The following is a 23,283-nucleotide window of genomic DNA, read 5'->3' as shown; positions in this document are numbered from 1 at the left end:
CCTTTCTGAGGCAGACAGGATGGGGGCATGCAGCTCAGGGCAGACCAGAGCACATTCTGGTGCCAGAGCTGACATGAATGTGGGTGAATATGGGCAGATTTTCCCAAGGAGCTTCATTCAAAAGATGGAAGAGAGAGGATGGGAGACACAGGAAGAGGGTCCAGTTATCACTCTGGGTTCACTGGATTAGGGGATGAGAGAAATGGGGAGGCTTCAGTCAGAATCATGGTCTTCATTAACTGCTTTGCTTTCATACTTTATCCCTTGTCAACCACAATCTAAGTGATTAAAAAATAAAAGTAGACTTCCCTGGTCCTCCATTCCACATCATATGAGTTTATCCTGTCCTGTCTCCCTGGAGCAGCCACTCCTGTGACCTATCTCTTTCAGGGGAATGCCTTTTAGCGTCAAGTCCCTTCCAGAATAGGCTCTGCCACAGCAAAGCAGCGTGTGTTCTGGGGATTTCTCACTCACACCTGAACTCCTGTTGCTTTCTTACAGAAAAGCTGTCTGTCTCCCTCCCCATTCCTCTCCTGTCTTCCTCTTTTCCCTCCTCACCAGACCTGTTTCTTTCTATAACCACTTAGTGGAATTGAGGATAATGTTTTATACATTTCACTCTCTCTACTCTAGCTTCTTCAGTCTTTTGATTCTCCCTCTGTGAACTCTCCCTTCCTCCCTCCCATCCTTGTTACTCCTCTCCAAACACAGCCTAGTGAGTTCTTGCTTTCTTTGTGCATCATTTCACTTCTCTTTTTTCTCTCAACCTTCTTCATTTATGATTCCAACTTTGAAGAGATGGGAAGAGGGATTTTAAGAGAAGCATCTGGGAGAGAGTGGGCTTTGGACCCAGCAAGAGGCATGGTAGTCAGACATCAGAAAGAACCTGAAAGCACTGATCAAGTGGCCAAAGTGCCACTTGACCTATCTTCCCTAATAGATAGGGCTGAGATGCAAGTGACAGAGACTTCAATAAAATTGGTTAGTTCAAGGGGTAAAGGAAAAGGGAACTCTTTGGTCCTACAGAACATTCTTTTTCCCATTCTTCTCAATTTCTTTTTTTTTAAGATTTTATTTATTTATTCATGAGACACAGAGAGAGAGAGAGAGAGAGAGTGAGAGAGAGAGAGAGAGAGAGGCAGAGACACAGGCAGAGAGAGAAGCAGGCTCCATGCAGGGAGCCTGACGTGGGACTCGATCCCTGGTCTCCAGGATCAGGCTTTGGGCTGAAGGCAACGCTAAACCGCTGAGCCACCAGGCTGCCCTCTTCTCAATTTCTTAATTCAGACTTTGTTTGATGGCTTATAATCCTTAGGGATTATAAGGAAGATAGTATGGACCATGGTTTATAATCCTTAGGGATCCTTAGGAAGATAGTATGAACCAAGGGTATGGCCTCAATACCCAGCTTTTATCCCAGCTTCAGTAAAGGTTACCTTCTTTGTTTCATATTGTTCCTTATGTAGTCTCATCCTCTGGCTTCACTTCCTGGGTAATCAGCTCATGTTTGGAGGTTGGGTGGCCATACATACAAGTGTTTGTTTTTGGTGAGTAGCTCCCTGTTTTGATTTTTGCATTTGCGTAATTCTGAGTAGACCAGAATCATCATAATAGTGATGATGATGATAATAATGGCAGCAGCTATTTTTGAGCACTTAAGACTGTGCACATATCATTGCACAATATATGCAACATCAAATAAATATATACAGATATTGAAAAAAATCTCTCCCTTATCTCATTCTACAAGAATTCTGTGGCACAGGTGATAATTATTTTCATTTTATAGATAAGAAATGGAAGCTTAGAGGCATGAACTCTTTGCTCAAGAAATTGTCTACCTGACTCTGAAGCCTTGCTTTTTCCCCACACTGCACAATACTATACAACTATCTTTTGGAGATCTAACACTATCCTTAGTATTGCTAATTGGTCTAAAAGCAGCATCAGGAAAGTTCGAAATGTATTTTCTGACTCTTGGGATTAGAAAACTGGAAGATTCTGAAGGAGACTGTGGTATATGTTTTCCTCAGTAATGATAGGAAGATACATAAGACGCTTTTGGCCAAATACAAGGATTCTCTTGGCTGTCCTGAGAACAATATATGGGTTCTGATAGGAACTGTAGTCTAGTGAAGAGAATGTCCTTAGTCAATTTAGAAATGGGGATACCGGGACACCTGGCTGGCTAAAGGCAAACAACTCTCCCTAAATCAGTAAAAGGTAGACAGAAAGAAGGAAGAGGACCTTTAGGGTGGAAAAAAGGGAGCAAGGAACCCAGAAGAGAAGAAAACAAAGTATGTGGCAGGGTGATGTGGAAGTGCTAGGATAAGTGATGGAGAGGGGTAAGGTAGGGATTATAAGAGAGATTCTTTGAATGGAAATGAATTTAAATTGCACTGTAAAGTATTATCTTTAGTCAAAAGAAAAACCTTAAACATGGAAGTAGGAAGGCCCATGTGAAATGTGTCAAGTTACCCTCTCTGCAGGACATCAAAGGAAAAAGCATAAGCCATCTTTTTGGAAGGGCTGGGTTGCGAATATGGCTTGTATAAGTGAAACAATTTATATATAAGCACCTATTAATGGCACATAGTAGGAATATAATAAGTATCACCCTCTTTCTTTCTTAGAAGTGAGGGATGGAGGAAAGGACAGTTTTAGAGGTCCACGTTGACCTGAGCATTTGTGAAAAAACTCTGTGCCTATGGATGATTTTGCCTCTTACTATCTTCCTATCTGCACAGTCAACAAATAATTTCTGATATCAAAGTTCACCTCATTCTACTGAAATTAAAAAATTTGATTAGTTATTCAATGCTTTATTCCTTAGTGTTTACTGAGCACCAGCTATGTGCCAGACTCAGGAGCACCATCTATTTATGATACAGGGTTTAACTATTATGCACAGAGAGTGGAATAGAAATTCAATAGGGAGTGCTGGTCTCAAATGAGGAACAGATATATGAGAGTGTTTTGAAAATTGTGAAGTATGTCATAGCTGTAAGGGCTATTGATAAACAGATTTCAGGACTTGAGATCCTGTATTCCACTAGGGAGAAAAAGGGGTCCTGGAGGGTGGAACCTATTCAAAGCAGGCCATTCCTATTGGGAACAGTGCTCTATTCCAGGGAGCTATGCAGGCCATAGGATTATAGTGGGGACTGGTAGAAGATTGAGATGGGAGCAGCACATCTACCCCTACCCTACCCCACAGCCTCAGGCCTATCTGCTATGCATCTCTTCTATCTGTTTGCTTTCTACTTTCTCTCAAACAGAAGATTTGCTCTTCAGCAAGCCATTTGTCCTATCCTCCAAAGCATTCCTAAGGTTCTTTCATTTCAGGATGTCTTCCAGAATTAGGGGAGAACTGGTGATTTTCTTGGGCTCACTAAAATCTGAGCTGGACTGGGCTATTAGACTCCTGCCTCCAGCCTCATACTACATCCCTCCCCCACTCCATTTTTCAGACTCTGCCCTCCTCTCTCATTTTGCACACATTTTGGCCTCTATTCTCAGTTACACTTCTGATTTCTGTGAGATATTATTTAATATTTCAGTCTTCTGATCTTCCCTTTTTGATTCATTGGGGTCATCTTCCCTTCATTTATTATATCATTGTGACCATATTATGAGACCTTAACATGCAGTAAGACCATCTGTGTAATTTCTTTTTGTATAACTTAGCCCAGAAGTATGTGTAGATAGATGATGAAGAAAAGCTTAATTACTATTCTCTTGTGTCAGGTGACTTCTTAGATCTCAATATCCCATATCCCACCTCCATGATCTTCTACCCATTACTGCTTCTCCCTCCCCAGGTTTCCTACTCTGTTTTTTATAACTGTAGCTTCAACTCTTTTTATGCTTCATTCTGAACATAAAACTCAAAATTTTTTAAGGGGGAGGAGGCATATCAGAATTCTGAGAAAGGAGGAATTGTGATAGGGAAAGCTTCAGGGAATTGGTAGGATTTTAAGGAAAATTTTAAGGGTAGACAAAATATTCTACATAAATGGAATGGCACAAAGTCATGGGAGCAGGAAAGCAAAAAAATATATTCTAGGGATACTAAACAGCTTTCTCTTCGCTTCTTAAGCTCAAGGGTGATATATATTCACATTTGCTTTCTCAACATGACAAAAATACAGTAGCTAGATGTTAAATTCATATCTGTCAAATAAACAAATGAGTGAATGATCTATTTATCTGGCACAGAACATTCATGTGCAGATCTTTTAAGAGCTATGAGTAGTACTGTAGGCTGTAGTGGAGGAGATGAAGTGAAATGCAAAGAGGTTTAAATGAGATTATTCTTGAGGCAGTAGGAAGTAAATTTTGAGAATAGACAGAGGCTGGTAGACCAGTTAGGATACTTAATGTGGAAGATGAGATGAGAGGGGATCCCTGTGTGGCTCAGTGGTTTAGCGCCTGCCTTCGGCCCAGGGCGTGATCCTGGAGTCCCAGGATCGAGTCCCACATCGGGCTCCCTTGGGGGAGCTTGCTTCTCCCTCTGCCTGTGTCTCTGCCTCTCTCTCTCTCTCTCTGTGTGTGTGTGTGTGTGTGTGTGTCTCATGAATAAATGAATGAAATTAAAAAAAAAAGAAGATGGCAAGAGGAGAGATACCACAAGACTAAGACAATGGAATGGGAATAGACACGAAAGGGTGGAGGTCCATCATTGTGAAAGCATGATGAACAGACCCCAGTCACCAAGGGATTTTGATGGGCTAGTGGTGGTGGTGGGGTGGGTAAGACGGGAAAGGAGGGAAAAAGAAAGAAGAGTCAAAGAAGAAGCTGGAAATTCTCATATCTTGTGATTAGTAGAATAGTGGTGCCTCCGAAAGAAAAAGAACAAGTTAGAAGAGGCTGATTTTGGAGGGAATATGAACTACATTTTAGATTAAATTGGTGGTAGAGCCTCCCACCCTCAGGAAAATTCATCATATATTAAAGTGGAAGAGTAGAGAAAATGTGGTCATGTCTGGAAGGACAGATGCAGAATTCACCCATATATAAATAATCACTGAAGCTATGAAAATGGATGACATAATTAAGAAATAAGGAATCCACAGGAAAAACTAGAAGGTTGGAAGTCTCTTTGAAAGGAGAGAGTACATTATAGGGCTACTTCTAATGTATTCTGGTGTTGTCTGTTTTTTTTTTTGTTTTGTTTTGTTTTTGTTTTTTTTTGTGGTTTAGATTTTATTTCATCATCATAAACTGAACTCTGCAATCCAGCTAGACCTGGGGAAAGGAACCACGGAGCCCGCAGAACTGCAGTGAGAGTGTGGAGACTGGGCTATTTCAAGCAGGTGGGGGTGGAAGGGCACTCTCCTGAGCTAAAGGAACGGTCTGGAAGTTCAGATAAAACAGGAGTTAGATTCATCAGATCTGTCCACAGTCGGCGATGGTGATCTTCTTGCTGGTCTTGCCATTCCTGGATCCGAAGCGCTCCATGGCTTCAATGTATACTTGTCTTGTTCTTGAGAGATGAGGTTAAGTAACTCTCCAGAAACAGAAGATCCTATGCTTTCCCTAAGAGATTTTTTTCTCCACTGAATTTTGGATCTTGACCAGGATAGCAATAAGCTGGATGTTCCCAGGACATTTTTATCCCACCTGGCTAAAACAGAGTCTATCCTAAATACATGTGTCTGTTTTCTTAATTTTCAACTCCCTAGAGAAGTAAATCCTTGGGCAATTCTGTTCAGGCTAGCTTGAAGTGCTTATGCTTTAATGCAAAACTCTTTTACATCCATTTATTAAAAGACTAAGCAACTTAGACTGGGAAGTGGGTGGGTGAAGTAGACAGAGATTTGCTCCTGAGCCCCAGATGCTTCAGCTGAGTTTTTCACAATACCCCACTTTTTTTTGTTTTGTTTTGATCCAGAGATCTCAAAGCTCTAAACAAGCCTTGATCCTCTCTGACCCCGTGAGTCATTTTCTACTTCCATTTTCCTCAATGGGGGTAGGGATGGTGGGATGCCATGTTTGGAGATGGGTGCTTGGTGGGTGAGTGGGGGAGGTGTGGGAACAGTAGTGCCAATCGAGGTGCCCCTTCTCAAACACACCGTGGGGCTAGGGGCAGGCTTCAAGGTGGTTTTATGTAGTTTAGTTTCAGTTTATCCTTCAGAGGTTGCTTTATGACTGAAGAGATTCATATAAAAAATCTGAGCTGGAGAAACTGAGAACAAATGAAGCCATAAAAGATGTCGATAAAAATCCCTGACAACTCAGAATAGTCTTTGGAGACTCTCTGAAGAATCTCAGGGCAATCTAGAAGGCTAACTAAGTCTCATAGCCCCCAGTGGGGAGCAGGGCTGGACAAAGGCAGCACCAAAATTAGAAGGGAGCACCGAGAGAATTCCCTTCTCTCCTTCTCTCAAGGGGTTCTGGTGATCAAACATCCAGGTTGAAGACTGAATGAAGACTGAGAGGGAAAAGGGGAATGGATAATGGGAAATATTGATATTTTGTAAGTGCCCTTTTCATTAGGGAGTGTTTGAGAACCTGGGGGCAGGATAAGTGATAAGGAATCATAATTGGAGAACATGAAGAATGGAAGCTCAGGAACATGAAAATAGGGGCTACTACTCATAAGGGTGGTATGAAGAATGGGTCTAGATAGGGGTGAAGGCACCTGGCCTCAGAGGATGGCCACCAGATGGTGAGCAGATCTGCACTGGGGGCTTACAAAGCTAAGGATCTGTATTTGGAAGCAGAACAGGAGTTCTGGATGGGGGAACTGTGTGGGAATAGGGAAAAGGGATCAGAGGGGTAGTGAGGTTGGATGGTGATATGGGACAGTACCTCAACTGAGGCAAGTGGTTAGAAAGCCCCTCCCCACCCCAAACCAGCAATTCTTCTGTTGCTTTGTTCCAAATGAATTGGTGTATTGGCCATAAAGAAATCTTATGAGCTGATGTGACTTAAAGGTCAAAGGGAGGGAAGTGATGAGGGGAATGTGAGGGGAAGCTAGAAAGACAGCCGGTTTCCATAGTGATGGCCCAAATCTTCATTTCTGTTCTCCTGATTTCTGCAGCAGGTCAGGAGTAGCTGTAAGGGAGAACTGCTACCTTTTCATCTCCTTAAAAGAATCAAGATCTGGGTTGGGCCAGAGAGGTTGGTGAGAGCCTCCCATCAGGGGTCTTGGGTCGGAGTAGAGTCTCTAGTTCTATGATTAGGTTATCTCTTCTGATATCTCTAATTACATTTAAGAAGTATGTGGATGGAAAGATGCCGCAGAAGCAAGAGACTGTTCTTACCAGTGGAGTGGTCTGGGGTTTCAGGGAGTCCTTCAAGAAGTGCCTTCCTGATCTGCATAAAGCCTGATGGGCCTCTCCTCTGACACTAGCAACTAAGTTTGGGTAGCTACCGTCCAATGTTCCTTCCTGAAATTGCCCTTGCAGCAGTAGAGACCTATTTCTGAGTCTCTCCAGCTCTTCAGGGAGCCTCACAACAGTCTGGCTGCTGTTGGGCCCTGGGCATTTAATCATGGGAAAAGAAGTTGATGACAGTAGGTGGGTGGGAAAGGCCACCGAAGAAGCTGTTGCTTCTATGGCTCAAGTTTCATATGTGTAACACCTGGATATTGTAAAACTCCTGGCTGCACAACATTGCTCACTTTCCCTTGGAGATAATGAGATAACTTGAGTGACTTACTGAAAGACACTTAGCATGTCAAGGATTCAAACTTGCCTTCTTTACCAGAATACCTTGACTTTTGTTCCCATCATACCCCCTTTATAATCAGCTCTGAGTTGAAGTGGGTGCCCAAGTCCCCAGTATAATGAGATCATGTCTTAGGCACAGAAGCTTCCGTGTGCTCCCCATCCTTCCACTTGCCTGACTTGTTTAGGGACTTCAGAGTAAGGCAGCTGTCAAAGCTGGCTCCTTCATCCTCAGGAATTTGGATTTCAAACATTGTTCAGATGTTTGCTAAAAAAACATCTGTCTCCTGCTTGTCCGTCCTGTACTCAGTTTTTCTTAGTCACCATATCCTTAGCACCTAACTTAGCTCCTGACTTACAGGATCCCTGAGAAGGTACCTCCTTCAGTAGTAGCACCAACTGTGAGGCAATAAGGCAATGCCTCTTGTGCAGAAATTTCCTCATACCTTCTCTACTCCCTACGACCCTGCCTCCATTCTGGTTCTACTGGTATCCTGGTGGCCCAGAGTTCTCTCTCTCTCCTATGTCCCCCAATGCCTGTTTCTTCTCTGCTGGTATACTGTAGCGCCTGCACCTTTTCCTGTGTCTCCTGTACTGTCTCCCTACAATATCCTCAGCCCTGCTTAGGCTCCTTTTCTCTCTCCACCCCTCTTCCATCATCAAATATTGATGGAGTACCTATTATGTACCATGTCTTCTGGTTGGTTCTAAGGGCACAAAGGCTCTAAGTGATTTGAGGAAGCAGGAAGTACTCCAGCAATTTTGATATAGTGTAACAAGTGAAGCCCCTAGGCTTTCTTCCAGCGTCCTCTTTTGTCAGTTACAAGTTGGATTGACTCACATCCCTTAGTAGTACATTCCAATGCTTCACAATTCCTACAGATGGTAAATTCTTCCCAATGCCCAGCCTCAGTTATTCTGTAGGTAAGATCATTCCCTGGGCTTCCAATTACTCACTTATACGTTTTTTTTTAATGAGCATCATAATACCAATGCCTACTTTTCCCATCCCCATACAGATCTTTATAAAGACTGGTTGAAATAAGGGCAGTATAAGTTCTCTAGATAAGTTTTGTGAATGTTAGTGATTCCCTCTTAACTTCTCAGTAGAAAGATAGCCTTTTCTCCCTACAAATAGTACAACTCAAAGATAATTTTAAATAATTATGAGGTGTATCTTTTCTATTTACTCACTTGCAAATGGCAATTCTTTGACCTTTGTTGCCAGTGAGACCCATGTCTCTTTAAAAAATTTCCTTGAAGAAATCAAATTCTTTTCAATGTAATAATAGGCATTGAAGGCAGACTTTAAAAAGGAAGTCCACTATCATTACCTTGATCTGAGGACATATATAATAGAAGAAATCCTCCCCAGTCACAACGGAATTCCTTGCATTTCATTGGAGACCAGGGTATTGCTATGATGGCTGGGGAAGAGCCCAAGGAATACATGGGTGCTATAAAACTTGATCCCAGATGATGGACTTCCAAAAAGAAATTAAGAGCCAGTCTAGGCTGCCCTGAGTCAGAAAATATCATCAAGCTCTGCTCTTATTACTGACTTAAGAGCAGCTGCTGGATTCACCATCACCTACAGAGGGTGGAGGCAGACATCAGGGGCAGAAGCTGATCAGGGGCAGAGAGCTTCCCTGGATCCTAGGATGGGAAGCCAACTTCTTCTCAGCTCATTGGAGCCCTTGCTGTCTGGGCTTATCCTTATGGATAGGTTGCAATGGGGTATCACTCTGGTGCTTTCCCATTGGATGGATCGGTGTAACCTGTTTCAGGCAACTGCCTGACTTCTACAAGATTTCCTTTCTCCTCTATCTACCTCCAGACTGACCCAAAGAAATGTTTTTGATTTTCCAATATCCGTTCTCAGCACTCCCTCTCCCCCAACACACACCCCATAATCCTGTCAGGAATTTCTTCCATTTGACTAGCTTGAGGCTCATCCTTTATTTACAGGCAAGTCTACTTCATAGCCTACGCCTGGTAAAAATGTTTGCACATTGCACCGGTGTTTTGTTGTGTAGCCCCTTCTCTTAGCCAAAGCTATATGCTTCGCCCCCCACCCCCCACCCCGCCCCAACACACACACTTTTGGTCTGTGTCTTCCATGCCTCTGACTTTAGGCAGAGTCGTTTCTTTGCTTCTCTGGCCTCTTTTAATAGCCACCACAATTTTCTTCTTGGGAATGTTTCCAATTTTAATGGCTGGTAGGTTCTTTTCACAGTTGTTTTCATTCTCTACTAGTTCAGCTCATCCCTTTTCTCCCCCCCATCCCCTTCCCTTGCGGAAACAAACAAACAAAAAGCACCCATGTATCCCGTAGGACTCTGAGCCTGGGCATTTTTAGGGCTCTCCTTTCCTCATCGTTGGCCTGGTTCTTTCATGCTAGCTGCAGAGCAAGGGGATCCACATATGGCACCCACAGAGTGGACCCTGGTGAGTCAAGCCGAGTGCTTGAGCTCAAAGGCACAACAGAAATCCATCTGTAATGCGGCTGTTTTTCTTTCAAATCCTTAAGAACATAGTGACCTATGTGGTATGGTAGAAAAGTGAAATGTGGGGTAGAGGGTTGGGGCTGAGAGGTGGTTCCAAATTTTATTTCTTACTTCGGGAGGCCCATTTTTTCAGCATTTCCTCAGCCTAGAGTGGGCTTGGATCTTAGTCATATTTAGATAGTAGCACCAGCTTGCTTGTTATGGCCTCTGCCTCCACTGTGATTTTTTGTTGTGGTGGTGGAATATACATGACCATGCTAACCATTTTTAGATATCCAGTTCACTGGCATGGAGTACATTCACACTGTTGTGCAACTGTCCTCACCATCCATCTCCAGAATGTTCTTATCTTCCTAAATTCAAACTCTGTCCCTCTAAAACAGTAACTCCCCATTCCTCCGTTGCCCCCAGCCCTGGCATACTATCACTATAATTTTACTTTGTTTCTTAAAGCACCTTTCTGACAGAGGCTCCATTTCTTCCATGAAATACCAGCAACTCAGACTGAATTTTAAGACCCTTCTCTACTGGCACTGACAGACTTACTCCAACGAGCTCCTATCATTTCTTGTCCCAGAATCCTGCTCTGAGAGGTGAATCTGGGCTTATGCCCTTTTGTGGATATCCTTCTTTCCCACCTGATCCTCCACATGTGTTGACCGTCTTTCCCTCAGTTCAGTGGGCCCTTACCTTCATATTGTTCATAATGCCCTTGTTTTAAGACAACTGCCTGGATGTCCTAAGATGGCTCAGGCTCCATGATAGGACTCCTCTTTGCAATCTCCATAGTTTTCTGCCTGGTTGCTTTTACCGTGTCTTGGTTCCTTCTGAGACTGGAGGCCACCTCAAGGCAGGAGGTGAAATCCATTCTGGGTTCATATACTCTGTTCTAGGTCTTCAACACTCACAACGTGGTCTGGGTTCTAGGGCATCAGCCTCACTCCAGAGCTTGCTAAAAATGCAGAATCTCAGGTTCCATCCCAGACCTACTGAGTCAGAATCCTCATTTTTAACAAGATCCAAAGATTGCTGACATGCACATAAAGTGAGAGAAGCACTACTGGAGGAGGGGTGATGAATAATTTATATTGTAGCAGCTGGAGGTGAAGCTGCAAGGGCGGGCTCAGCTGCTGGCTTGTGACCACTAACTGCGGGTACTGCCCTGCTGGCTGGACACCCAGCGGGCCTGCTGCCTGCAGCTCTGGGAGCACAGGACTCCCCACACCTGCTGGGAGGAGCAGCTAGCGCTGCCGCTGCCGCTGGAGGCCCTGCGGGAGCTGAGCCAGGAGGCAGAGCCAGCCCCCAAGGCTGAAGGGTCTCCACGCAGCTGGAGATCCAGCAGCATAGGCTCCTGGCCTTCTTGGAGTACCTGCTCACCGGCCACCTGCCTCTCACCTACCACGTGCTGGTCACCCACCACGACTCCTTCCGGCAGCAGCGGCAGCTCACGCTGGCCATGCACACCTTTATGCTCCACTGGACTCACAAGGTGAGCGGCGACCCTGGGAGGGGGGGAGTGTCAGCAGGAGTCCAGTCTCCCCAACATCTGCTGGCAGAGGCACAGGAGGTCTAAGTAGCACTTGGATGTGAACCCTTGTCTTTCTGCTTGTGACTGTGTTAACGGTTGTCTTAGGCTCGTCAAGTGTAAATCACAGGTAGCCCTTCCTCCCAGGCCTTCATCCCTGTTGCCCTGCTTCAGGTCAACAGGTTCCAGGGCCAAGTGTCATTATGGCATCTCTCACTGCATCAACTTCCAGCATTTTTTTTTAAGATTTTATTTATTTATTCATGAGAGACACAGAGAGGCAGAGACACAGGCAGAGGGAGAAGCAGGCTCCATGCAGGGAGCCCAATGTAGGACTCGATCCCTGGTCTCCTGGATCGCGTCCTGGGCTGAAGGCAGCGCTAAACCACTGAGCCACCGGGGCTGCCCTCAACTTCCAGAGTTGACTGGATAGGAGTCCCTACCTCCCTCTCCCTTTCATGTCTGTCCCACTTATAGCAGATTATTGGAGAAAACAAAAATCGGGAAGTATTTTTCTTTGGTTAAAAATGCTTTCTTTGGTTAGACAGGAGCAGTCTTCCCTGCCAAGCCTCCAAACAACCTCCCTTGTTTTTGTTTCTTTGTTTTGCTTTTTAAAATTAATTAATTTACTTTAGAGAACAAGTGAGGGAGTAGGCAGAAAGGCAGACAATCAATCCCAGACTCGACTTGAATCCAAACCTTAAGACTACATTTTACAATAGGACATTCTAAATGAGCTTGTTTTTAATAGCTGTTTAATTCTTGAAATCTTAAAATCAAAGTATGTTAAGCAGAGTAAGCATGGCAGATAAAGCGAAGACAAAAAGACTATCACAACCATTAAGAAGGATAGGACCCACATGGTTGGGCGGATACGTAAATCAAAAATTCTTAAGATTGACAGAATGGTAGAAAAGTAGAAGTGTGTGTATGTGTGTGTGCGTGTGTTTTAATATTTATTTATTTATTCATGAGAGACACACAGAGAGAAGCAGAGACACAGGCAGAGGGAGAAGCAGGCTTCCCCAGAGGAGCCTGATGTAGGACTCGATCCCAGGACCCGGGATCATGACCTGAGCCAAAGGCAGACACTCAACCACTGAGCCAGCCACCCAGGGGTCCCAATGTAGAAGATATATTTAGAGTATAAAGCATTGCCAGATAATTATATATATATTGTTTTTGCATATTTTAAATTTTTCAAGTAATCATGCAATCTCAAAATTTCTCATACTACAGGTTGAGATAACATGAAAGTGGGCTGTATTTTGTATTGAGGCTTTGGAGATATATCCAGAATAATTTCAGTGGTGGTGATGGAAAATGTGAGACAACAGAAGCTTTACTAGATGGTGTCATACTGTCAAAATATAAGCAAGTAAGCCACATACCTTTTTACACCTTGTCATTTAAATATAAGCACAATATGAAACTCTATGAAATTACTTTGAGTACTTGCTTAGTAAGTAAATACACTTGGTAGAGTATCAAGTACAAACCTGTAAAAGTAAATGTCAGTATATGAACCCTCAGAATCTGCCTAAATTCAAGAAGAGAGATTCTCTCTCTCCCTGATAATCCTCCAAAATTATTTTTATTAGAGTTTTTTATTTAAGTAAAACAAATATATTGAGATGGTTTATTTTAATTGAAGAATAACTGACATACAATATTGTATTGGTTTCAGTATTGGTTTCAATATTGTATTGGTTACTGTATTGTACAACAGTAAATCAGTATTTATATACATCACCATAATAAGCCAAGTGACCCTCTATCACTCTACAGATCTGTTACAATATGATGGCTCTAATCCCTCTACTGCATATTACATCCCCCAATCATCTTTATTTTATAACTGGATGATTGTATTTCTAATCCCCTTCAGCTATTTCATCCATCCCCCTTTTTTTGAAAGTTTTGATATAAATTGACAGTGAGTCCAAGCCTTTTCTCTCTTGGCACTGACATACAGCTATGCTTTACTAATTTGGGAAGATATGGCAGGCATTTTGAGAGCTGAGCTCAGTAACAGGTACCATGTCACCAGCTCATGTGTTGATGAAATAGTTGAAATCAGGGTCATGTTTCTCCTTAAGAAATAAATTTAAGGGGATCCCTGGGTGGCTCAGCAGTTTGGCGCCTGCCTTTGGCCCGGGCACAATCCTGGGGTCCCGTGATTGAGTCCTGCGTCGGGCTCCCGGCGTGGAGCCTGCTTCTCCCTCTGCCTGTGTCTCTGTCTCTCTCTCTGTCTATCATGAATAGATAAATAAAATCTTCATTAAAAAAAGAAATAAATTTAAGGGCACCTGGATGGCTTATTTGGTTAAGTGTCTGCCTTTGGCTCAGGTCATGATCCCAGGGTCCTGTGATCGAGGTCCGGGTTGGGCTTCCCGCTCAATGGGGAGTCTGCCTCTTTCCTACTCCCTGCTCAAGGTCTCTTTCTCTTTCTCTCTCAAATAAAATCTTAAAAAAAAATTTCCATCTGTTTAGGGTGGTTTTAGTTAGACCAATAGGTCCCTGATGGCTTTTCAGTATTAGTCATCTTTATACTCTTACTGCCCATCCTAAAAAGAACTAAAAAATTTTGAACTGATAAGCAATTATTGGACAGTGACAGAAATTGTAATTTCTTTTTTATAGTTGGTACAACAATCTAGGTAAAGAAATAAGAAAATGAAGATTTCCTTTGATATCGAATAGACTCCAAAGAAGCATATTTTGGGGTTTTGAGTCAAACTGATGCTGTAAAATACAAGAAAATGCTTTGGTATCAGGAATATTTTCTTAATAGTTGAAAAATATTGAGTCTCAAAGTGAATCTCAGACAACTTCTAAAAGCAATGTCTATTAGGTACATAGGGAAAAAATTGTATGTGGTAGGCAGAAGAATAGTCCCCCCAAAGCTGTCTATATCCAAATTCCTAGAAACTGTAAGTTACCTTCCATGGCAAAAGAGAATTACGACTGCAAATGGAATTAAGGTTTCTAATCAGCTGACCTTAAAATCAGGATATAACCCGGGTTGTTTGGGTGGGTCCAGTTTATATAAGGGTCCTTAAATGTGGAAGGAAGCAGGAGAGGTCAGAATGATACTTCTTGGCTTTGAGGATGGAGGAAAGGGGAAGATGAGACAAGGAATTCAGGCAGTCTCTAGAAACTGGAAAGGACAAGGAAACAGATCTCCCCTTGAGCCTCCAGAAGAAATCCATCCCTGCTGATACCTATTTTAAGCCAGGGAGACCCATGTCAGATTTCTGACCTATAGAAATTTAAGATAATAAATTTGTGTTGTGTTAAACCACTAAGCTTGTGGTGATGTTATGACAGCAATAGAAAATTAATCTGCAACTCTGTTTTTTGAAATAGGGATTCTTAAAACTTATTAGGTCATTTAATGATTTGTATCTCTAAATGTGTTTACAGTTATCACTGCATATTGATCGCTCAACATTTTGATGATGTATGGAATTCAGAAGCATGCGACAGAATGCTTGATAATTATAAAGACTTTTGTGAGTTTACTTTTCTTCTAATTGAAGTATAATTGACACATATTATATTAGTTTCAGGTATACAACATAGTGATTCCATAAGTCTGTTCACTGTGGTGTGCCCACTATAGGTGTAGCTACCATCTATCACCATGTAGTGCTGTTACAGTACTGTTGACTATATATCCCTGTGCTGTGCCTTTCATCCCCGTTACTTTATTCCATAACTTTTTTCCTGTATTCCCACTCTGCTTCATCATTTTACCCTTCCCCCATCACTCTCCCTTCTGGCAAATATCAGTTTGTTTTCTGTATTTATGGGTCAGTTTCTGCTTTCTCTTTGTTTATTCCTTTGTTTTTTTTTTTTTTAGGTTCTACATACATGTGAAATCCTATGGTGTTTGTCTTTAACTTATTTCACTTAGCATAATACCTTCTAGACCCATTCATATTGTTGTAAATGGCAAGATCTGTTTTCTTTATGGCTAACATTCCATTGTGTATATACCACATCTTCTGTATCTATTCATCTATCAGTGGACACTTGGGTTGCTTCCATATCTTGGCTATAAACATAGGGTTGCATACATCTTTTCAAATTAGTGTTTTTTATTTCTTTAGGTTAATACCCCATTGCAGAATTACTGGATCATATGGTAATTAGATTTTTAATTTTTTGAGGAACATTCATACTGTTTTCCAAAGTTGGCTGTACTAATTACATTCCTACCAATGCTGCATAAAGGTTCCCTTTTCTATCCATTCTCATCAACACTTGTTGTTTCTTGTCTTTTTGATTTTATCTTTCTAACAGGTGTGAAATGATATCTCATTGTGGTTTTCATTTGCATTTCCCGATGTTTAGTGATGGTAAGCATCTTTTCATGCATCTGTTGGGTATTTGTTTGTCTTCTTTGGAAAAATGTCTACTTAGGTACTTTGACCATTTTTTAACTGGATTATTTGGATTTTTTTTTGTGTGTGTGTGTGTCGAGTTATATAAGTTCTTTATATATTTTGATACTAACCCTGTATTGGATATGTGATTTGCAAATATCTTCTCCCATTCAGTAGGTTATCTTTTAGTTTTGTTGATGATTTTCTTCACTGTGCAAAAGCTTTTTATTTTGGTGTGATCCTAATAATTTATTTTTGCTTTTGTTTCTCTTGTGTTAGGAGACATATTGAAAAAAATGTTGCTATGGACAATGTCAAAGAAATTACTGTCTATGTTCTTTTCTGGCATTGTGTGGTTTCAGGTCTCACCTTTAGGCCTTTAATCCATTCAGAGTTTGGGCTTGTGCGTGGTGTAAGAAAGTGGTCTAGTTTCATTCTTTTGCATGTAGCTGCCCAGTCTTCCAGTACCATTTATTGAAGAGACTTCTTTATTACATTTTCTTGCATTGTTTGTCATAGATTACTTGACCATATATGTGTGTGGGTTTATTTCTGGGCCCTCTATTCTGTTCCACTGATCTGTGTCTATTTTGTGCCAGTAATATAGTGTTTTATTACACTAGCACATCTTGAAATCTGGGATTTGGGATTTCAAATCCAACTTTGTTCTTTCTCACAATTTCTTTGGCTCTTTGAGGTCTTTTCTGGTTCCACAAAAATGTTAGGATTATTTGCCCTAGAACATTCTATGAAAAATGTTGTTGGTATTTTGATAGATATTACATTGTATCTGTAGATTGCTTTGTGTAGTAGGCATTTTACCAGTATTCTTCCAATCCATGAGCATTGACTATCTTTCCATTTTCTTGTGTAATCTTCAATTTCTTTCATCAGAGTTTTACAGTTTTCAGAGCATAGGTTCTTTTGTCTCCTTGGTTAAGTTTATTCCTGGGTATTTTGTTATGTTTGGCAAAACTGTAAATGAAATTGTTTTTAATTTATTTTTCTGCTACTTCATTATTAGTGTATAGAAACATAGCTGACTTTTGTGTATTAACTTTGTATCCTATAATTTTACTGACTTCATTTATTCTAATACTTTTTGGTGGAGTCTTTAGGGTTTTCTTTGTATAGTATCATATCACCTACCAATACTGGCATTTTAACTTCTTCCTTAGCAATATGGGTTTCTTTTATTTCTTTTTCTTGTCTGATTGCTGCGGCTAAGACTTACAGTACTATGTTGAATAAAAGTGGATGACAGTGGATATGCTTATCTTGCTCCTGATTCAAGAGCAAAAGCTCCCAGGTTTTCACCACTGGGTATAAGCTGTGAATTCTTCAGGTATGGCCTTTATTATGTTGAGGTATGTTCCCTCTAAACTCTTTGGTTTTTATCATGAACAGATATTGAATTTTGTCAAATGCTTTTTCTGAATCTATTGAGATCATATGGTTTTTACCCTCCCTATTATAAACGTGTGAGTGATTTGCAAATATTGAACTATTCACGTATCTGCAGAATCAATTCCACTTGATTGTGGTGAATAATCCTTTTAATGTATTGTTGAAAGTGATTTGCTAATATTTTGTTGAGGATTTTTGCATCTACGTGCATCAGGGATATTGGCTTGTAGTTTTCTTTTTGTCTGGTTTTGCTCTCAGGGTAAGTCTGGCTTCATGGAATGTATTTGGAAGCCTTACTTCCTTTTCCGTTTTTTTTTTTTTTTTTTTGCTAAAGTTTGAGGAGAATAGGTATTAACTCTTTTTTGAGTGTTTGGTAGCATGTGCCTATGAATCCATCTGGTCTCGGACCTTTGTTTATTGGTAGTTTTTGATTATCACTTTCGTTTTGATACTAGCAATTGGTCTATTCAGACTTCTTTTTCTCCCTTAATCAGTTTTGGAAAATTATGTTTCTAGGAATTTGTCCATTCTAGGTTGTCCAGTTTGTTGGCATATGATTTTTCATTAATACTCTTAAAATCCTTTGTATTTCTGTGATGCCAGTTGTTACTTCTTTTTAATTTCTGATTTTATTTGGTTCCTCTCTCATTTTTTTCTTGGTGAGTCTGGGTAAAGGTTTATCAATTTCATTCATCTTTTCAAAGATCCAGTTCTTGGTTTCCTTGATCATCTTTTTTCTTTAGTCTCTATTTTATTTACTCCAGATTTGGTCTTCATTATATCCTTCTTCCTACATTGGGTTTTGTTCTTTTTCTAGTTTCTTTGGGTATAAGGTTAGATTGTTTGAGATTTTTCTTGTTGCTTGAGGTAGGTTTATATTGCCATAAATTTACCTGTTATAGAACTGCTTCTACTGTGTCCCAAGGATTTTGGACCATTGTGTTTTCATTTTCATTTGTCTCCATATATATATATTTTTTCTTTGTTGACCCATTGGTTTTATAGTAGCATGTTGTTTAGCCTCCATGTATTTGTGTTTTTTCCAGTTTTTTTCTTGTGATTGATTTCTAGTTTCATATTGTTGTGGTTGGAAAAGGTACATAATATGATCAGTCTTAAATTTATTGAGACTTCTTTTGTCTCTTAATGTGATCTCTTCTAGAGAATGCTCCATGTGTGCTTGAAAAGAATGTAGATTCTGCTACTTTTGGATGGAATATTCTGTATATCTGTGTTGATGTCCATTTTGTCAAATGTGTCATTCAGTTTCCTTTATGACTTTCTGCCTGGTTCATGTATCCACTGATGTAAGTAAGGTATTAAAGTTCCCTATCATTATTGTATTGCCATCAATTTCTCCCTTTATCTGGTTATGTTTACTTTATATATTTTTTCCTTAGCATTTTTAAAAGTTTTTATTTAAGTAATCTCAGCACCCAATGTGGTGCTCAAATTCATGACCCTGAGATCAAGACTCACATATTCTTCCTACTGAGCCAGTCCGGCACCTCTGCTTTATGTATTTAGGTGCTCCTGTGTTGGGTGCATAGATGTTCACAATTGTTATATCCTGTTATTGGATTGGTACTTTTATCATTGTTCTTCTTTTATTCTTGTTACAGTCTTTGTTTTAAAGTTTTTTTTGTTTTGTTTTGATGTATGTACTGTTACATACATCCAGTTTTCTTTTTGCTTCCATTTGTTTTTCTATCCATTCACTTTCAGTCTGTAATGTGTCTTTAGGCCTGAAGTAAGTCTCTTACTGGCAGCATATACATGGTCTTGTTTTTTAAATCCATTCTACAACCCCTATGTCTTTTGAGTGGAACATTTTAGACCATTTACATTTAAAGTAAATATTGACAGCTACATACTTACTGCCATGTTGTTAACTGTTTTCTGGTTGTTTTTATAGTTCTTCACCATTCCTTCCCTTGCTCTTTTTCCATCTGCTGAAAAATCAGCTGATATAGCCTTATGGAGTTTCTCTCGTACAGAACTTTTTGCTTCATTTTCGCTGTTTTTACAATTATTCTTTTTCAGCCTTTGACATTTTTAATTATATGTTGTGGTGTGGACCTTCTTGAGTTCATCTTATTAAGGAGTTGGGCTCTATATGCTTCATGAATCTGAATGTCTATCTCCTTCTGTATGTTAAGGAAGTTTCCAGCTGTAATTCTTCAAATAAATTTTCTGCCACCTTCTCTCTTTATTCTTCTGGGAGCCCTATCATATGAATGTTTGTTCATTTGATGTTGTCCAACCGATCCCTTATCTTCATTTTTTTTTAAGATTTTATTTATTTATTCATGAGAGACACAGAGGCAGAGATGCACAGGCAAAGGGAGAAGCAGGCTCCCTGCAGGGAGCCCAATGTGGGACTCGATCCCAGGACCCTGGGATCATGCCCTGAGCCGAAGGCAGATGTTCAACTGCTGAGCCACCCAGTTGTCCCCGATCTTCATTTTTTTTTTTTTAATTCTTTTATTTTTGGGTGGCGCCTGGCTGGCTCAGTTGATGGAGCATGTAACTCTTGATCTCAGGGTTATGAGTTCAAGCCTCATGTTGGGCACAACATGGGACTTTAAGAAAAATAAAAATTTAAGAAAAATAAATAAAAATTGAAATAAAATAATCTTTATTTTTACTGTTCAGCTTGGGTCCTTTCCATTACCCCATCTTTCAGATCATTCTTCTGTATCCATTAATCTTGTGATTTCAGCTGTATTCTTCAACTCTGGTTCTTTATATTTTCCAGGTCTTTGTGAAGTTCTTACTGAGTTCTACTCTTCTCTCCAGCCCATTGCCCATCTTTACAATCATTCAAAATTTTTCATTTAAAGAATGAAGAAAAGAAATGCCTTCATTTAAAGGCAAGTTGCATATCTCCATTTCATTAATTTCTTTTTATGTAGTTTTGTCTTGTTCTTTTCTTTGGGGCACATTCCTGTCTCCCCATTTTGCTTAACACTGTATTTCTATGAATTAGGCAGTTCAGCTACTTCTCCTAAACTTGAAGGAATGGTCTTGGTGTGTGGTTGTCCCCTATGTAAACTGTATATACCTGGTAACTTTTACTAGCTGGGTGGAGTTATGGCTGGCATGGGTTGGGGATTGTAGGGTACCCCATGCTGGGGCTGCCCTGGTGAAATGGTTGGAGATTAGGTGGGTATGGGGCCAGGGGTGGGTCCTGAGGTTTTTTGCAGAGGGTGCCTTGGCAGGAGAGCTGGAGGTTAACTGTGTTCAAGCTGGGGGCTCTCCACACAGGGGATGCTCTGGCTGGTGGGACAGCTAATGCTGAACTGCGTGCCAGCTAGTGTGATTCCTGGGCTCTATGCATAGTGGGTACCCTGAAGCTGAAGTAGATGCAAGCAGTGGGTGGTCCCAGGATTCTCTGCAGAGGGTACCCTTGCAGGATGGCTGGAATTCAAGTGAATATAAGCTGGGGTATTCAGGAATGTGTGGAAGGAAGGTACCCTGGTGGGGGCAGCCATAGCCAAGGTGGGTTGTTGGCTGGGTGGGTCCCTGGGTACTTTGTGTTGGGCACAATTGGGAAGAACAGTTATAGCTGAAATGGGCATGGGCTGGGATTGCCCCAGGGCTCTCTGCATAGATGGTGCCCTCAAAGGACAGCTAGAGTGGGTATAAGCCAGGGTTTCCTGGTAGGGCAGCTGGAGCTGAGAAAAGGCGTCAGCTGGGGGTGCCCTAGAAAGCCATCTGAAGCCAAAGCGGTGCAGGTTTGGAGTGTTCTGAGAGGCTTTGTGCCTGCCTCAGTGTGGTGAGAGAGCTGAAGCTGCAGTGAGCACTGACCACGAGCTGTCCTCATGTGCCCCAGGGTGGGGCTACCCTGGTGGGACAGTGAGAGCTGGTGTGGTTTGGGGGCCTACAGGGATCGTCGCGTTGGTAGGCTGGTTAGGGCGCGGACCCACTCTTCTCTATGCTGTCAAGGTGGTGGGGGAACATAAACTGTGGCACTCACTGGGCCCTCCGACCCAGAGCTTGTTGCAGCAGCTCCCCTGCCAATTAGCAGGGTTCAAGAGCTATTTCCTTTATATTTTGGTTGTTCTTTTAAGCCATAGCTTTTATTTTCTGTGGCCCAGGGTAGACGAATCTGCTCTGGGTACCTCATTACTATCCTCCCCCTGCAGTTTGCAGCATCAGGGGTGGGGGCACCCTTTGTTACCATGGCTCAGTCTCTCCTGCTATTTTCTGTGTGATCTATCTTGTACAGAAGCTGTTCAGTCAGCCCTCAGTATCTCTTCAGGAGGAACTGCCTGTAAATAGGTGTAGATTTGGTGTGCCCAGAGGGGAGGTCAGGATCTTCCTGTGTCACCATCTTGGACTCGAACACTCCCTAGTTGTTTATAAATCTTTATAGGCTAATATATACACAGCTAGGACTACACGGGGCAATATTAGATCCCAAAGTGGATTTAACAAGCTGTGAAGAGCATTTTCTAGATTGAAAATTAACTCAAAGTTTTAAAATAAGGTAAGTAAAAGTGATATGTATATGCATCTATTTTATATTGCTATCCTAAGGGCATGTTAGGGAAGGGGTTTAAATTCCTCTGAATGGAAATGCTATTTATTTATATAAGAAAAGGCTAATTTAGAATACTTCATAGTCACTGATAGGGAAGAGAAATTTAATGCAAAAGATTATAGTCATTTTTGAACCATATAATGGGTAACTACTCATAAGACAGTAATTTAGCAGTGTTTTGGTGCTGCATTTTAACTTTTTTCATCCTGTGTTGTGGTATCCGAAGAGCTGGACTAACCAGTTTCCCCTCAGAGTTCTGATGCCGTGGTGGGTGAGGAAGGTCAGTATAATTTTAACTTCGCAGCTAGAGAAACTTGTAAGTTTATTATACTGCATTTTACTGACCACATTAAGAAGAATCTGATACATATATATAAATCAGGGTGATAGAATCAATAATTAGGAATATCTGACCAGGACATTCTTGTCTCTAAATCAGAGTACTGAGGAAGCCACAGGTTTCAAAATATTGCTCAATGAGTATAAATCAGGTAAATATGAAGAATAGACTGATTCTCTTATAAGTCTCTCTCAGTCATGTCAGGCAGACACTCTGCCTCCTAGAGTACCCAAAGGCCTTCTGCTAACCAGCTTATTCCCTTTACATCACTATGAATTCAACAATGTCTTACAGAGACCATAATCTTTGTTTTCTGTAGAGGTATTAAGTAACAGAATTTAGCCTACCTTTTTAAAATATAGACTAGGGTTTCCAACTTTTATTTTAATTTGTCTAATTTGTGATGCACCCTGCCCTCACAGCATTGGTTGTGATGAACACTGGTTGAGAAGTTGGCCTGTGTAGCAGAGGTCAAGAAACCAGTGACTCTCACACTAAATACTCTCAAGCCTGTGAGAGCATGCCATCCATATACCGCTGTGTTTCTGACAGCATTCTCTTTTGGGATAGGGCTCATATTTGAGTGAAGATAAAAAAAAAAAACACACCACTAGACACTTAACTAATGAGCAGATATGGAAGGACCAATGGGATTATAATCGAACTCCTGAGTTTTGACCAGAATGTGTGTTTTTAGTTGTAGACTGAATCATCTCAGACTTATCATTCTGAGAAGGCTGATAAAGAGAGGGAAGAAAAAATTCAGGTAACTTTTAGATGTCTACAAACATGCTTCAGCAATCTAAGAAGTTGATGATGTATGAGATGAGTTTCTATATTTTCCAAGAAAAGTTAATTTTTGTGATTACAGGCTTAAGACAAGTTCAATATGTA

This window comes from Canis lupus, chromosome 27 (genome assembly GCF_011100685.1).
Source record: "Canis lupus familiaris isolate Mischka breed German Shepherd chromosome 27, alternate assembly UU_Cfam_GSD_1.0, whole genome shotgun sequence".
Taxonomy (NCBI): Eukaryota; Metazoa; Chordata; class Mammalia; order Carnivora; family Canidae; genus Canis; species Canis lupus.
This window is presented reverse-complemented; position numbering follows the sequence as displayed.